A 17,317-nucleotide genomic window follows, 5' to 3' on the forward strand; every position below is an offset into this window, starting at 1 on the left:
AAAAGAAATTGGGAAATTTAGTGACCACAAAAAAATGGAGCAGGATTACACAAGGTGCAGTGCAATAGGTCAAAACATGACAAAACTAACCTCACAGATGCTAAAAACACAGAGGAAAAAGTCAAGGAGGAAGACACAACTTGGAGGAGAAGTTATGACAGCCATAGCATGCAAAATGGAAAAAAAAAAAAATCTTCGCCGATCTCAAAGCCATCAAAAGGTATGGGATGCCGGAGAGCGCAGGGACATGGCCCAAAGATTGCCCATTTGATGCCCATTGAAATCGCAAGATTTCGTTTCCCTTCCCGAAAGGAAATGAAATTTCCTTTCGGGAAGGGAAACGAAATCTTGCGACCCTGAAAAGAAAGACTTACAAAGGCTCGGGAAAGGAGATACGATCAAATGAAATGCGAGAGAAAAAATCCAGAAAACTTGGACATTTTCTGACTACGAGAAAATGCACTGGGAGGAAATGAGCTGCTGTGCAAGGGGCCAAACCATGCCTAAACTAAGCTCACAGATGCTGCAAAAGCAGGCCAAAAAGTCGAGGAGGAAGACACAACTCGGAGGGGAAGATATGAGTGCCATGCCATGGATACTGGAAAAAAAAAAAAAAGAAATTGGGAAATTTAGTGACCACAAAAAAATGGAGCAGGATTACACAAGGTGCAGTGCAATAGGTCAAAACATGACAAAACTAACCTCACAGATGCTACAAAAACAGAGGAAAAAGTCAAGGAGGAAGACACAACTTGGAGGAGAAGTTATGACAACCATGGCATGCAAAATGGAAAAAAAAAAAATAATCTTCGCCGATCTCAAAGCCATCAAAAGGCATGGGATGCCGGAGAGCGCAGGGACATGGCCCAAAGATTGCCCATTTGATGCCCATTGAAATCGCAAGATTTCGTTTCCCTTCCCGAAAGGAAATGAAATTTCCTTTCGGGAAGGGAAACGAAATCTTGCGACCCTGAAAAGAAAGACTTACAAAGGCTCGGGAAAGGAGATACGATCAAATGAAATGCGAGAGAAAAAATCCAGAAAACTTGGACATTTTCTGACTACGAGAAAATGCTCTGGGAGGAAATGAGCTGCTGTGCAAGGGGCCAAACCATGCCTAAACTAAGCTCACAGATGCTGCAAAAGCAGGCCAAAAAGTCGAGGAGGAAGACACAACTCGGAGGGGAAGATATGAGTGCCATGCCATGGATACTGGAAAAAAAAAAAGAAAGAAATTGGGAAATTTAGTGACCACAAAAAAATGGAGCAGGATTACACAAGGTGCAGTGCAATAGGTCAAAACATGACAAAACTAACCTCACAGATGCTAAAAACACAGAGGAAAAAGTCAAGGAGGAAGACACAACTTGGAGGAGAAGTTATGACAGCCATAGCATGCAAAATGGAAAAAAAAAAAAATAATCTTCGCCGATCTCAAAGCCATCAAAAGGCATGGGATGCCGGAGAGCGCAGGGACATGGCCCAAAGATTGCCCATTTGATGCCCATTGAAATCGCAAGATTTCGTTTCCCTTCCCGAAAGGAAATGAAATTTCCTTTCGGGAAGGGAAACGAAATCTTGCGACCCTGAAAAGAAAGACTTACAAAGGCTCGGGAAAGGAGATACGATCAAATGAAATGCGAGAGAAAAAATCCAGAAAACTTGGACATTTTCTGACTACGAGAAAATGCTCTGGGAGGAAATGAGCTGCTGTGCAAGGGGCCAAACCATGCCTAAACTAAGCTCACAGATGCTGCAAAAGCAGGCCAAAAAGTCGAGGAGGAAGACACAACTCGGAGGGGAAGATATGAGTGCCATGCCATGGATACTGGAAAAAAAAAAAGAAAGAAATTGGGAAATTTAGTGACCACAAAAAAATGGAGCAGGATTACACAAGGTGCAGTGCAATAGGTCAAAACATGACAAAACTAACCTCACAGATGCTACAAAAACAGAGGAAAAAGTCAAGGAGGAAGACACAACTTGGAGGAGAAGTTATGACAACTATGGCATGCAAAATGGAAAAAAAAAAAATAATCTTCGCCGATCTCAAAGCCATCAAAAGGCATGGGATGCCGGAGAGCGCAGGGACATGGCCCAAAGATTGCCCATTTGATGCCCATTGAAATCGCAAGATTTCGTTTCCCTTCCCGAAAGGAAATGAAATTTCCTTTCGGGAAGGGAAACGAAATCTTGCGACCCTGAAAAGAAAGACTTGCAAAGGCTCGGGAAAGGAGATACGATCAAATGAAATGCGAGAGAAAAAATCCAGAAAACTTGGACATTTTCTGACTACGAGAAAATGCTCTGGGAGGAAATGAGCTGCTGTGCAAGGGGCCAAACCATGCCTAAACTAAGCTCACAGATGCTGCAAAAGCAGGCCAAAAAGTCGAGGAGGAAGACACAACTCGGAGGGGAAGATATGAGTGCCATGCCATGGAAACTGGAAAAAAAAAAAAAAGAAATTGGGAAATTTAGTGACCACAAAAAAATGGAGCAGGATTACACAAGGTGCAGTGCAATAGGTCAAAACATGACAAAACTAACCTCACAGATGCTAAAAACACAGAGGAAAAAGTCAAGGAGGAAGACACAACTTGGAGGAGAAGTTATGACAGCCATAGCATGCAAAATGGAAAAAAAAAAAATAATCTTCGCCAATCTCAAAGCCATCAAAAGGCATGGGATGCCGGAGAGCGCAGGGACATGGCCCAAAGATTGCCCATTTGATGCCCATTGAAATCGCAAGATTTCGTTTCCCTTCCCGAAAGGAAATGAAATTTCCTTTCGGGAAGGGAAACGAAATCTTGCGACCCTGAAAAGAAAGACTTACAAAGGCTCGGGAAAGGAGATACGATCAAATGAAATGCGAGAGAAAAAATCCAGAAAACTTGGACATTTTCTGACTACGAGAAAATGCTCTGGGAGGAAATGAGCTGCTGTGCAAGGGGCCAAACCATGCCTAAACAAAGCTCACAGATGCTGCAAAAGCAGGCCAAAAAGTCGAGGAGGAAGACACAACTCGGAGGGGAAGATATGAGTGCCATGCCATGGATACTGGAAAAAAAAAAAAAAGAAATTGGGAAATTTAGTGACCACAAAAAAATGGAGCAGGATTACACAAGGTGCAGTGCAATAGGTCAAAACATGACAAAACTAACCTCACAGATGCTACAAAAACAGAGGAAAAAGTCAAGGAGGAAGACACAACTTGGAGGAGAAGTTATGACAACCATGGCATGCAAAATGGAAAAAAAAAAAATAATCTTCGCCGATCTCAAAGCCATCAAAAGGCATGGGATGCCGGAGAGCGCAGGGACATGGCCCAAAGATTGCCCATTTGATGCCCATTGAAATCGCAAGATTTCGTTTCCCTTCCCGAAAGGAAATGAAATTTCCTTTCGGGAAGGGAAACGAAATCTTGCGACCCTGAAAAGAAAGACTTACAAAGGCTCGGGAAAGGAGATACGATCAAATGAAATGCGAGAGAAAAAATCCAGAAAACTTGGACATTTTCTGACTACGAGAAAATGCTCTGGGAGGAAATGAGCTGCTGTGCAAGGGGCCAAACCATGCCTAAACTAAGCTCACAGATGCTGCAAAAGCAGGCCAAAAAGTCGAGGAGGAAGACACAACTCGGAGGGGAAGATATGAGTGCCATGCCATGGATACTGGAAAAAAAAAAAGAAAGAAATTGGGAAATTTAGTGACCACAAAAAAATGGAGCAGGATTACACAAGGTGCAGTGCAATAGGTCAAAACATGACAAAACTAACCTCACAGATGCTAAAAACACAGAGGAAAAAGTCAAGGAGGAAGACACAACTTGGAGGAGAAGTTATGACAACCATGGCATGCAAAATGGAAAAAAAAAAAATAATCTTCGCCGATCTCAAAGCCATCAAAAGGCATGGGATGCCGGAGAGCGCAGGGACATGGCCCAAAGATTGCCCATTTGATGCCCATTGAAATCGCAAGATTTCGTTTCCCTTCCCGAAAGGAAATGAAATTTCCTTTCGGGAAGGGAAACGAAATCTTGCGACCCTGAAAAGAAAGACTTGCAAAGGCTCGGGAAAGGAGATACGATCAAATGAAATGCGAGAGAAAAAATCCAGAAAACTTGGACATTTTCTGACTACGAGAAAATGCTCTGGGAGGAAATGAGCTGCTGTGCAAGGGGCCAAACCATGCCTAAACTAAGCTCACAGATGCTGCAAAAGCAGGCCAAAAAGTCGAGGAGGAAGACACAACTCGGAGGGGAAGATATGAGTGCCATGCCATGGAAACTGGAAAAAAAAAAAAAAGAAATTGGGAAATTTAGTGACCACAAAAAAATGGAGCAGGATTACACAAGGTGCAGTGCAATAGGTCAAAACATGACAAAACTAACCTCACAGATGCTAAAAACACAGAGGAAAAAGTCAAGGAGGAAGACACAACTTGGAGGAGAAGTTATGACAGCCATAGCATGCAAAATGGAAAAAAAAAAAATAATCTTCGCCAATCTCAAAGCCATCAAAAGGCATGGGATGCCGGAGAGCGCAGGGACATGGCCCAAAGATTGCCCATTTGATGCCCATTGAAATCGCAAGATTTCGTTTCCCTTCCCGAAAGGAAATGAAATTTCCTTTCGGGAAGGGAAACGAAATCTTGCGACCCTGAAAAGAAAGACTTACAAAGGCTCGGGAAAGGAGATACGATCAAATGAAATGCGAGAGAAAAAATCCAGAAAACTTGGACATTTTCTGACTACGAGAAAATGCTCTGGGAGGAAATGAGCTGCTGTGCAAGGGGCCAAACCATGCCTAAACAAAGCTCACAGATGCTGCAAAAGCAGGCCAAAAAGTCGAGGAGGAAGACACAACTCGGAGGGGAAGATATGAGTGCCATGCCATGGATACTGGAAAAAAAAAAAAAAGAAATTGGGAAATTTAGTGACCACAAAAAAATGGAGCAGGATTACACAAGGTGCAGTGCAATAGGTCAAAACATGACAAAACTAACCTCACAGATGCTACAAAAACAGAGGAAAAAGTCAAGGAGGAAGACACAACTTGGAGGAGAAGTTATGACAACCATGGCATGCAAAATGGAAAAAAAAAAAATAATCTTCGCCGATCTCAAAGCCATCAAAAGGCATGGGATGCCGGAGAGCGCAGGGACATGGCCCAAAGATTGCCCATTTGATGCCCATTGAAATCGCAAGATTTCGTTTCCCTTCCCGAAAGGAAATGAAATTTCCTTTCGGGAAGGGAAACGAAATCTTGCGACCCTGAAAAGAAAGACTTACAAAGGCTCGGGAAAGGAGATACGATCAAATGAAATGCGAGAGAAAAAATCCAGAAAACTTGGACATTTTCTGACTACGAGAAAATGCTCTGGGAGGAAATGAGCTGCTGTGCAAGGGGCCAAACCATGCCTAAACTAAGCTCACAGATGCTGCAAAAGCAGGCCAAAAAGTCGAGGAGGAAGACACAACTCGGAGGGGAAGATATGAGTGCCATGCCATGGATACTGGAAAAAAAAAAAAAAGAAATTGGGAAATTTAGTGACCACAAAAAAATGGAGCAGGATTACACAAGGTGCAGTGCAATAGGTCAAAACATGACAAAACTAACCTCACAGATGCTAAAAACACAGAGGAAAAAGTCAAGGAGGAAGACACAACTTGGAGGAGAAGTTATGACAGCCATAGCATGCAAAATGGAAAAAAAAAAAAAAATCTTCGCCGATCTCAAAGCCATCAAAAGGCATGGGATGCCGGAGAGCGCAGGGACATGGCCCAAAGATTGCCCATTTGATGCCCATTGAAATCGCAAGATTTCGTTTCCCTTCCCGAAAGGAAATGAAATTTCCTTTCGGGAAGGGAAACGAAATCTTGCGACCCTGAAAAGAAAGACTTACAAAGGCTCGGGAAAGGAGATATGATCAAATGAAATGCGAGAGAAAAAATCCAGAAAACTTGGACATTTTCTGACTACGAGAAAATGCTCTGGGAGGAAATGAGCTGCTGTGCAAGGGGCCAAACCATGCCTAAACTAAGCTCACAGATGCTGCAAAAGCAGGCCAAAAAGTTGAGGAGGAAGACACAACTCGGAGGGGAAGATATGAGTGCCATGCCATGGATACTGGAAAAAAAAAAAAAAGAAATTGGGAAATTTAGTGACCACAAAAAAATGGAGCAGGATTACACAAGGTGCAGTGCAATAGGTCAAAACATGACAAAACTAACCTCACAGATGCTAAAAACACAGAGGAAAAAGTCAAGGAGGAAGACACAACTTGGAGGAGAAGTTATGACAACCAAGGCATGCAAAATGGAAAAAAAAAAAAATAATCTTCGCCGATCTCAAAGCCATCAAAAGGCATGGGATGCCGGAGAGCGCAGGGACATGGCCCAAAGATTGCCCATTTGATGCCCATTGAAATCGCAAGATTTCGTTTCCCTTCCCGAAAGGAAATGAAATTTCCTTTCGGGAAGGGAAACGAAATCTTGCGACCCTGAAAAGAAAGACTTACAAAGGCTCGGGAAAGGAGATACGATCAAATGAAATGCGAGAGAAAAAATCCAGAAAACTTGGACATTTTCTGACTACGAGAAAATGCTCTGGGAGGAAATGAGCTGCTGTGCAAGGGGCCAAACCATGCCTAAACTAAGCTCACAGATGCTGCAAAAGCAGGCCAAAAAGTCGAGGAGGAAGACACAACTCGGAGGGGAAGATATGAGTGCCATGCCATGGATACTGGAAAAAAAAAAAAAAAGAAATTGGGAAATTTAGTGACCACAAAAAAATGGAGCAGGATTACACAAGGTGCAGTGCAATAGGTCAAAACATGACAAAACTAACCTCACAGATGCTACAAAAACAGAGGAAAAAGTCAAGGAGGAAGACACAACTTGGAGGAGAAGTTATGACAACCATGGCATGCAAAATGAAAAAAAAAAAAATAATCTTCGCCGATCTCAAAGCCATCAAAAGGCATGGGATGCCGGAGAGCGCAGGGACATGGCCCAAAGATTGCCCATTTGATGCCCATTGAAATCGCAAGATTTCGTTTCCCTTCCCGAAAGGAAATGAAATTTCCTTTCGGGAAGGGAAACGAAATCTTGCGACCCTGAAAAGAAAGACTTACAAAGGCTCGGGAAAGGAGATACGATCAAATGAAATGCGAGAGAAAAAATCCAGAAAACTTGGACATTTTCTGACTACGAGAAAATGCTCTGGGAGGAAATGAGCTGCTGTGCAAGGGGCCAAACCATGCCTAAACTAAGCTCACAGATGCTGCAAAAGCAGGCCAAAAAGTCGAGGAGGAAGACACAACTCGGAGGGGAAGATATGAGTGCCATGCCATGGATACTGGAAAAAAAAAAAAAAGAAATTGGGAAATTTAGTGACCACAAAAAAATGGAGCAGGATTACACAAGGTGCAGTGCAATAGGTCAAAACATGACAAAACTAACCTCACAGATGCTAAAAACACGGAGGAAAAAGTCAAGGAGGAAGACACAACTTGGAGGAGAAGTTATGACAGCCATAGCATGCAAAATGGAAAAAAAAAAAAATAATCTTCGCCGATCTCAAAGCCATCAAAAGGCATGGGATGCCGGAGAGCGCAGGGACATGGCCCAAAGATTGCCCATTTGATGCCCATTGAAATCGCAAGATTTCGTTTCCCTTCCCGAAAGGAAATGAAATTTCCTTTCGGGAAGGGAAACGAAATCTTGCGACCCTGAAAAGAAAGACTTACAAAGGCTCGGGAAAGGAGATACGATCAAATGAAATGCGAGAGAAAAAATCCAGAAAACTTGGACATTTTCTGACTACGAGAAAATGCTCTGGGAGGAAATGAGCTGCTGTGCAAGGGGCCAAACCATGCCTAAACTAAGCTCACAGATGCTGCAAAAGCAGGCCAAAAAGTCGAGGAGGAAGACACAACTCGGAGGGGAAGATATGAGTGCCATGCCATGGATACTGGAAAAAAAAAAAAAAGAAATTGGGAAATTTATTGACCACAAAAAAATGGAGCAGGATTACACCAAGTGCAGTGCAATAGGTCAAAACATGACAAAACTAACCTCACAGATGCTACAAAAACAGAGGAAAAAGTCAAGGAGGAAGACACAACTTGGAGGAGAAGTTATGACAGCCATAGCATGCAAAATGGAAAAAAAAAAAAATAATCTTCGCCGATCTCAAAGCCATCAAAAGGCATGGGATGCCGGAGAGCGCAGGGACATGGCCCAAAGATTGCCCATTTGATGCCCATTGAAATCGCAAGATTTCGTTTCCCTTCCCGAAAGGAAATGAAATTTCCTTTCGGGAAGGGAAACGAAATCTTGCGACCCTGAAAAGAAAGACTTACAAAGGCTCGGGAAAGGAGATACGATCAAATGAAATGCGAGAGAAAAAATCCAGAAAACTTGGACATTTTCTGACTACGAGAAAATGCTCTGGGAGGAAATGAGCTGCTGTGCAAGGGGCCAAACCATGCCTAAACTAAGCTCACAGATGCTGCAAAAGCAGGCCAAAAAGTCGAGGAGGAAGACACAACTCGGAGGGGAAGATATGAGTGCCATGCCATGGATACTGGAAAAAAAAAAAAAGAAATTGGGAAATTTAGTGACCACAAAAAAATGGAGCAGGATTACACAAGGTGCAGTGCAATAGGTCAAAACATGACAAAACTAACCTCACAGATGCTAAAAACACAGAGGAAAAAGTCAAGGAGGAAGACACAACTTGGAGGAGAAGTTATGACAGCCATAGCATGCAAAATGGAAAAAAAAAAAAATCTTCGCCGATCTCAAAGCCATCAAAAGGTATGGGATGCCGGAGAGCGCAGGGACATGGCCCAAAGATTGCCCATTTGATGCCCATTGAAATCGCAAGATTTCGTTTCCCTTCCCGAAAGGAAATGAAATTTCCTTTCGGGAAGGGAAACGAAATCTTGCGACCCTGAAAAGAAAGACTTACAAAGGCTCGGGAAAGGAGATACGATCAAATGAAATGCGAGAGAAAAAATCCAGAAAACTTGGACATTTTCTGACTACGAGAAAATGCACTGGGAGGAAATGAGCTGCTGTGCAAGGGGCCAAACCATGCCTAAACTAAGCTCACAGATGCTGCAAAAGCAGGCCAAAAAGTCGAGGAGGAAGACACAACTCGGAGGGGAAGATATGAGTGCCATGCCATGGATACTGGAAAAAAAAAAAAAAGAAATTGGGAAATTTAGTGACCACAAAAAAATGGAGCAGGATTACACAAGGTGCAGTGCAATAGGTCAAAACATGACAAAACTAACCTCACAGATGCTACAAAAACAGAGGAAAAAGTCAAGGAGGAAGACACAACTTGGAGGAGAAGTTATGACAACCATGGCATGCAAAATGGAAAAAAAAAAAATAATCTTCGCCGATCTCAAAGCCATCAAAAGGCATGGGATGCCGGAGAGCGCAGGGACATGGCCCAAAGATTGCCCATTTGATGCCCATTGAAATCGCAAGATTTCGTTTCCCTTCCCGAAAGGAAATGAAATTTCCTTTCGGGAAGGGAAACGAAATCTTGCGACCCTGAAAAGAAAGACTTACAAAGGCTCGGGAAAGGAGATACGATCAAATGAAATGCGAGAGAAAAAATCCAGAAAACTTGGACATTTTCTGACTACGAGAAAATGCTCTGGGAGGAAATGAGCTGCTGTGCAAGGGGCCAAACCATGCCTAAACTAAGCTCACAGATGCTGCAAAAGCAGGCCAAAAAGTCGAGGAGGAAGACACAACTCGGAGGGGAAGATATGAGTGCCATGCCATGGATACTGGAAAAAAAAAAAGAAAGAAATTGGGAAATTTAGTGACCACAAAAAAATGGAGCAGGATTACACAAGGTGCAGTGCAATAGGTCAAAACATGACAAAACTAACCTCACAGATGCTAAAAACACAGAGGAAAAAGTCAAGGAGGAAGACACAACTTGGAGGAGAAGTTATGACAGCCATAGCATGCAAAATGGAAAAAAAAAAAAATAATCTTCGCCGATCTCAAAGCCATCAAAAGGCATGGGATGCCGGAGAGCGCAGGGACATGGCCCAAAGATTGCCCATTTGATGCCCATTGAAATCGCAAGATTTCGTTTCCCTTCCCGAAAGGAAATGAAATTTCCTTTCGGGAAGGGAAACGAAATCTTGCGACCCTGAAAAGAAAGACTTACAAAGGCTCGGGAAAGGAGATACGATCAAATGAAATGCGAGAGAAAAAATCCAGAAAACTTGGACATTTTCTGACTACGAGAAAATGCTCTGGGAGGAAATGAGCTGCTGTGCAAGGGGCCAAACCATGCCTAAACTAAGCTCACAGATGCTGCAAAAGCAGGCCAAAAAGTCGAGGAGGAAGACACAACTCGGAGGGGAAGATATGAGTGCCATGCCATGGATACTGGAAAAAAAAAAAGAAAGAAATTGGGAAATTTAGTGACCACAAAAAAATGGAGCAGGATTACACAAGGTGCAGTGCAATAGGTCAAAACATGACAAAACTAACCTCACAGATGCTACAAAAACAGAGGAAAAAGTCAAGGAGGAAGACACAACTTGGAGGAGAAGTTATGACAACTATGGCATGCAAAATGGAAAAAAAAAAAATAATCTTCGCCGATCTCAAAGCCATCAAAAGGCATGGGATGCCGGAGAGCGCAGGGACATGGCCCAAAGATTGCCCATTTGATGCCCATTGAAATCGCAAGATTTCGTTTCCCTTCCCGAAAGGAAATGAAATTTCCTTTCGGGAAGGGAAACGAAATCTTGCGACCCTGAAAAGAAAGACTTACAAAGGCTCGGGAAAGGAGATACGATCAAATGAAATGCGAGAGAAAAAATCCAGAAAACTTGGACATTTTCTGACTACGAGAAAATGCTCTGGGAGGAAATGAGCTGCTGTGCAAGGGGCCAAACCATGCCTAAACAAAGCTCACAGATGCTGCAAAAGCAGGCCAAAAAGTCGAGGAGGAAGACACAACTCGGAGGGGAAGATATGAGTGCCATGCCATGGATACTGGAAAAAAAAAAAAAAGAAATTGGGAAATTTAGTGACCACAAAAAAATGGAGCAGGATTACACAAGGTGCAGTGCAATAGGTCAAAACATGACAAAACTAACCTCACAGATGCTACAAAAACAGAGGAAAAAGTCAAGGAGGAAGACACAACTTGGAGGAGAAGTTATGACAACCATGGCATGCAAAATGGAAAAAAAAAAAATAATCTTCGCCGATCTCAAAGCCATCAAAAGGCATGGGATGCCGGAGAGCGCAGGGACATGGCCCAAAGATTGCCCATTTGATGCCCATTGAAATCGCAAGATTTCGTTTCCCTTCCCGAAAGGAAATGAAATTTCCTTTCGGGAAGGGAAACGAAATCTTGCGACCCTGAAAAGAAAGACTTACAAAGGCTCGGGAAAGGAGATACGATCAAATGAAATGCGAGAGAAAAAATCCAGAAAACTTGGACATTTTCTGACTACGAGAAAATGCTCTGGGAGGAAATGAGCTGCTGTGCAAGGGGCCAAACCATGCCTAAACTAAGCTCACAGATGCTGCAAAAGCAGGCCAAAAAGTCGAGGAGGAAGACACAACTCGGAGGGGAAGATATGAGTGCCATGCCATGGATACTGGAAAAAAAAAAAGAAAGAAATTGGGAAATTTAGTGACCACAAAAAAATGGAGCAGGATTACACAAGGTGCAGTGCAATAGGTCAAAACATGACAAAACTAACCTCACAGATGCTAAAAACACAGAGGAAAAAGTCAAGGAGGAAGACACAACTTGGAGGAGAAGTTATGACAACCATGGCATGCAAAATGGAAAAAAAAAAAATAATCTTCGCCGATCTCAAAGCCATCAAAAGGCATGGGATGCCGGAGAGCGCAGGGACATGGCCCAAAGATTGCCCATTTGATGCCCATTGAAATCGCAAGATTTCGTTTCCCTTCCCGAAAGGAAATGAAATTTCCTTTCGGGAAGGGAAACGAAATCTTGCGACCCTGAAAAGAAAGACTTGCAAAGGCTCGGGAAAGGAGATACGATCAAATGAAATGCGAGAGAAAAAATCCAGAAAACTTGGACATTTTCTGACTACGAGAAAATGCTCTGGGAGGAAATGAGCTGCTGTGCAAGGGGCCAAACCATGCCTAAACTAAGCTCACAGATGCTGCAAAAGCAGGCCAAAAAGTCGAGGAGGAAGACACAACTCGGAGGGGAAGATATGAGTGCCATGCCATGGAAACTGGAAAAAAAAAAAAAAGAAATTGGGAAATTTAGTGACCACAAAAAAATGGAGCAGGATTACACAAGGTGCAGTGCAATAGGTCAAAACATGACAAAACTAACCTCACAGATGCTAAAAACACAGAGGAAAAAGTCAAGGAGGAAGACACAACTTGGAGGAGAAGTTATGACAGCCATAGCATGCAAAATGGAAAAAAAAAAAATAATCTTCGCCAATCTCAAAGCCATCAAAAGGCATGGGATGCCGGAGAGCGCAGGGACATGGCCCAAAGATTGCCCATTTGATGCCCATTGAAATCGCAAGATTTCGTTTCCCTTCCCGAAAGGAAATGAAATTTCCTTTCGGGAAGGGAAACGAAATCTTGCGACCCTGAAAAGAAAGACTTACAAAGGCTCGGGAAAGGAGATACGATCAAATGAAATGCGAGAGAAAAAATCCAGAAAACTTGGACATTTTCTGACTACGAGAAAATGCTCTGGGAGGAAATGAGCTGCTGTGCAAGGGGCCAAACCATGCCTAAACAAAGCTCACAGATGCTGCAAAAGCAGGCCAAAAAGTCGAGGAGGAAGACACAACTCGGAGGGGAAGATATGAGTGCCATGCCATGGATACTGGAAAAAAAAAAAAAAGAAATTGGGAAATTTAGTGACCACAAAAAAATGGAGCAGGATTACACAAGGTGCAGTGCAATAGGTCAAAACATGACAAAACTAACCTCACAGATGCTACAAAAACAGAGGAAAAAGTCAAGGAGGAAGACACAACTTGGAGGAGAAGTTATGACAACCATGGCATGCAAAATGGAAAAAAAAAAAATAATCTTCGCCGATCTCAAAGCCATCAAAAGGCATGGGATGCCGGAGAGCGCAGGGACATGGCCCAAAGATTGCCCATTTGATGCCCATTGAAATCGCAAGATTTCGTTTCCCTTCCCGAAAGGAAATGAAATTTCCTTTCGGGAAGGGAAACGAAATCTTGCGACCCTGAAAAGAAAGACTTACAAAGGCTCGGGAAAGGAGATACGATCAAATGAAATGCGAGAGAAAAAATCCAGAAAACTTGGACATTTTCTGACTACGAGAAAATGCTCTGGGAGGAAATGAGCTGCTGTGCAAGGGGCCAAACCATGCCTAAACTAAGCTCACAGATGCTGCAAAAGCAGGCCAAAAAGTCGAGGAGGAAGACACAACTCGGAGGGGAAGATATGAGTGCCATGCCATGGATACTGGAAAAAAAAAAAAAAGAAATTGGGAAATTTAGTGACCACAAAAAAATGGAGCAGGATTACACAAGGTGCAGTGCAATAGGTCAAAACATGACAAAACTAACCTCACAGATGCTAAAAACACAGAGGAAAAAGTCAAGGAGGAAGACACAACTTGGAGGAGAAGTTATGACAGCCATAGCATGCAAAATGGAAAAAAAAAAAAAAATCTTCGCCGATCTCAAAGCCATCAAAAGGCATGGGATGCCGGAGAGCGCAGGGACATGGCCCAAAGATTGCCCATTTGATGCCCATTGAAATCGCAAGATTTCGTTTCCCTTCCCGAAAGGAAATGAAATTTCCTTTCGGGAAGGGAAACGAAATCTTGCGACCCTGAAAAGAAAGACTTACAAAGGCTCGGGAAAGGAGATATGATCAAATGAAATGCGAGAGAAAAAATCCAGAAAACTTGGACATTTTCTGACTACGAGAAAATGCTCTGGGAGGAAATGAGCTGCTGTGCAAGGGGCCAAACCATGCCTAAACTAAGCTCACAGATGCTGCAAAAGCAGGCCAAAAAGTTGAGGAGGAAGACACAACTCGGAGGGGAAGATATGAGTGCCATGCCATGGATACTGGAAAAAAAAAAAAAAGAAATTGGGAAATTTAGTGACCACAAAAAAATGGAGCAGGATTACACAAGGTGCAGTGCAATAGGTCAAAACATGACAAAACTAACCTCACAGATGCTAAAAAAACAGAGGAAAAAGTCAAGGAGGAAGACACAACTTGGAGGAGAAGTTATGACAACCATGGCATGCAAACTGGAAAAAAACAAAAATCTTCACAGATCTCAAAGCCATCAAAAGGCATGGGATGCCGGAGAGCGCAGGGACATGGCCCAAAGATTGCCCATTTGATGCCCATTGAAATCGCAAGATTTCGTTTCCCTTCCCGAAAGGAAATGAAATTTCCTTTCGGAAAGGGAAACGAAATCTTGCGACCCTGAAAAGAAAGACTTACAAAGGCTCGGGAAAGGAGATACGATCAAATGAAATGCGAGAGAAAAAATCCAGAAAACTTGGACATTTTCTGACTACGAGAAAATGCTCTGGGAGGAAATGAGCTGCTGTGCAAGGGGCCAAACCATGCCTAAACTAAGCTCACAGATGCTGCAAAAGCAGGCCAAAAAGTCGAGGAGGAAGACACAACTCGGAGGGGAAGATATGAGTGCCATGCCATGGATACTGGAAAAAAAAAAAAAAGAAATTGGGAAATTTAGTGACCACAAAAAAATGGAGCAGGATTACACAAGGTGCAGTGCAATAGGTCAAAACATGACAAAACTAACCTCACAGATGCTAAAAACACAGAGGAAAAAGTCAAGGAGGAAGACACAACTTGGAGGAGAAGTTATGACAGCCATGGCATGCAAAATGGAAAAAAAAAAAATAATCTTCGCCGATCTCAAAGCCATCAAAAGGCATGGGATGCCGGAGAGCGCAGGGACATGGCCCAAAGATTGCCCATTTGATGCCCATTGAAATCGCAAGATTTCGTTTCCCTTCCCGAAAGGAAATGAAATTTCCTTTCGGGAAGGGAAACGAAATCTTGCGACCCTGAAAAGAAAGACTTACAAAGGCTCGGGAAAGGAGATACGATCAAATGAAATGCGAGAGAAAAAATCCAGAAAACTTGGACATTTTCTGACTACGAGAAAATGCTCTGGGAGGAAATGAGCTGCTGTGCAAGGGGCCAAACCATGCCTAAACTAAGCTCACAGATGCTGCAAAAGCAGGCCAAAAAGTCGAGGAGGAAGACACAACTCGGAGGGGAAGATATGAGTGCCATGACATGGATACTGGAAAAAAAAAAAGAAAGAAATTGGGAAATTTAGTGACCACAAAAAAATGGAGCAGGATTACACAAGGTGCAGTGCAATAGGTCAAAACATGACAAAACTAACCTCACAGATGCTAAAAAAACAGAGGAAAAAGTCAAGGAGGAAGACACAACTTGGAGGAGAAGTTATGACAACCATGGCATGCAAACTGGAAAAAAACAAAAATCTTCGCCGATCTCAAAGCCATCAAAAGGCATGGGATGCCGGAGAGCGCAGGGACATGGCCCAAAGATTGCCCATTTGATGCCCATTGAAATCGCAAGATTTCGTTTCCCTTCCCGAAAGGAAATGAAATTTCCTTTCGGGAAGGGAAACGAAATCTTGCGACCCTGAAAAGAAAGACTTACAAAGGCTCGGGAAAGGAGATACGATCAAATGAAATGCGAGAGAAAAAATCCAGAAAACTTGGACATTTTCTGACTACGAGAAAATGCTCTGGGAGGAAATGAGCTGCTGTGCAAGGGGCCAAACCATGCCTAAACTAAGCTCACAGATGCTGCAAAAGCAGGCCAAAAAGTCGAGGAGGAAGACACAACTCGGAGGGGAAGATATGAGTGCCATGCCATGGATACTGGAAAAAAAAAAAAAAGAAATTGGGAAATTTAGTGACCACAAAAAAATGGAGCAGGATTACAAAAGGTGCAGTGCAATAGGTCAAAACATGACAAAACTAACCTCACAGATGCCAAAAACACAGAGGAAAAAGTCAAGGAGGAAGACACAACTTGGAGGAGAAGTTATGACAGCCATAGCATGCAAACTGGAAAAAAAAAAAAATAATCTTCGCCGATCTCAAAGCCATCAAAAGGCATGGGATGCCGGAGAGCGCAGGGACATGGCCCAAAGATTGCCCATTTGATGCCCATTGAAATCTTGCGACCCTGAAAAGAAAGACTTACAAAGGCTCGGGAAAGGAGATATGATCAAATGAAATGCGAGAGAAAAAATCCAGAAAACTTGGACATTTTCTGACTACGAGAAAATGCTCTGGGAGGAAATGAGCTGCTGTGCAAGGGGCCAAACCATGCCTAAACTAAGCTCACAGATGCTGCAAAAGCAGGCCAAAAAGTCGAGGAGGAAGACACAACTCGGAGGGGAAGATATGAGTGCCATGCCATGGATACTGGAAAAAAAAAAAAAAGAAATTGGGAAATTTAGTGACCACAAAAAAATGGAGCAGGACTACACAAGGTGCAGTGCAAGAGGTCAAAACATGACAAAACTTACCTCACAGATGCTACAAAAACAGAGGAAAAAGTCAAGGAGGAAGACACAACTTGGAGGAGAAGTTATGACAACCATGGCATGCAAAATGGAAAAAAACAAAAATCTTCGCCGATCTCAAAGCCATCAAAAGGCATGGGATGCCGGAGAGCGCAGGGACATGGCCCAAAGATTGCCCATTTGATGCCCATTGAAATCGCAAGATTTCGTTTCCCTTCCCGAAAGGAAATGAAATTTCCTTTCGGGAAGGGAAACGAAATCTTGCGACCCTGAAAAGAAAGACTTACAAAGGCTCGGGAAAGGAGATACGATCAAATGAAATGCGAGAGAAAAAATCCAGAAAACTTGGACATTTTCTGACTACGAGAAAATGCTCTGGGAGGAAATGAGCTGCTGTGCAAGGGGCCAAACCATGCCTAAACTAAGCTCACAGATGCTGCAAAAGCAGGCCAAAAAGTCGAGGAGGAAGACACAACTCGGAGGGGAAGATATGAGTGCCATGCCATGGATACTGGAAAAAAAAAAAGAAAGAAATTGGGAAATTTAGTGACCACAAAAAAATGGAGCAGGATTACACAAGGTGCAGTGCAATAGGTCAAAACATGACAAAACTAACCTCACAGATGCTACAAAAACAGAGGAAAAAGTCAAGGAGGAAGACACAACTTGGAGGAGAAGTTATGACAACCATGGCATGCAAAATGGAAAAA

Source organism: Passer domesticus, chromosome 2 (genome assembly GCF_036417665.1).
Source record: "Passer domesticus isolate bPasDom1 chromosome 2, bPasDom1.hap1, whole genome shotgun sequence".
Taxonomy (NCBI): Eukaryota; Metazoa; Chordata; class Aves; order Passeriformes; family Passeridae; genus Passer; species Passer domesticus.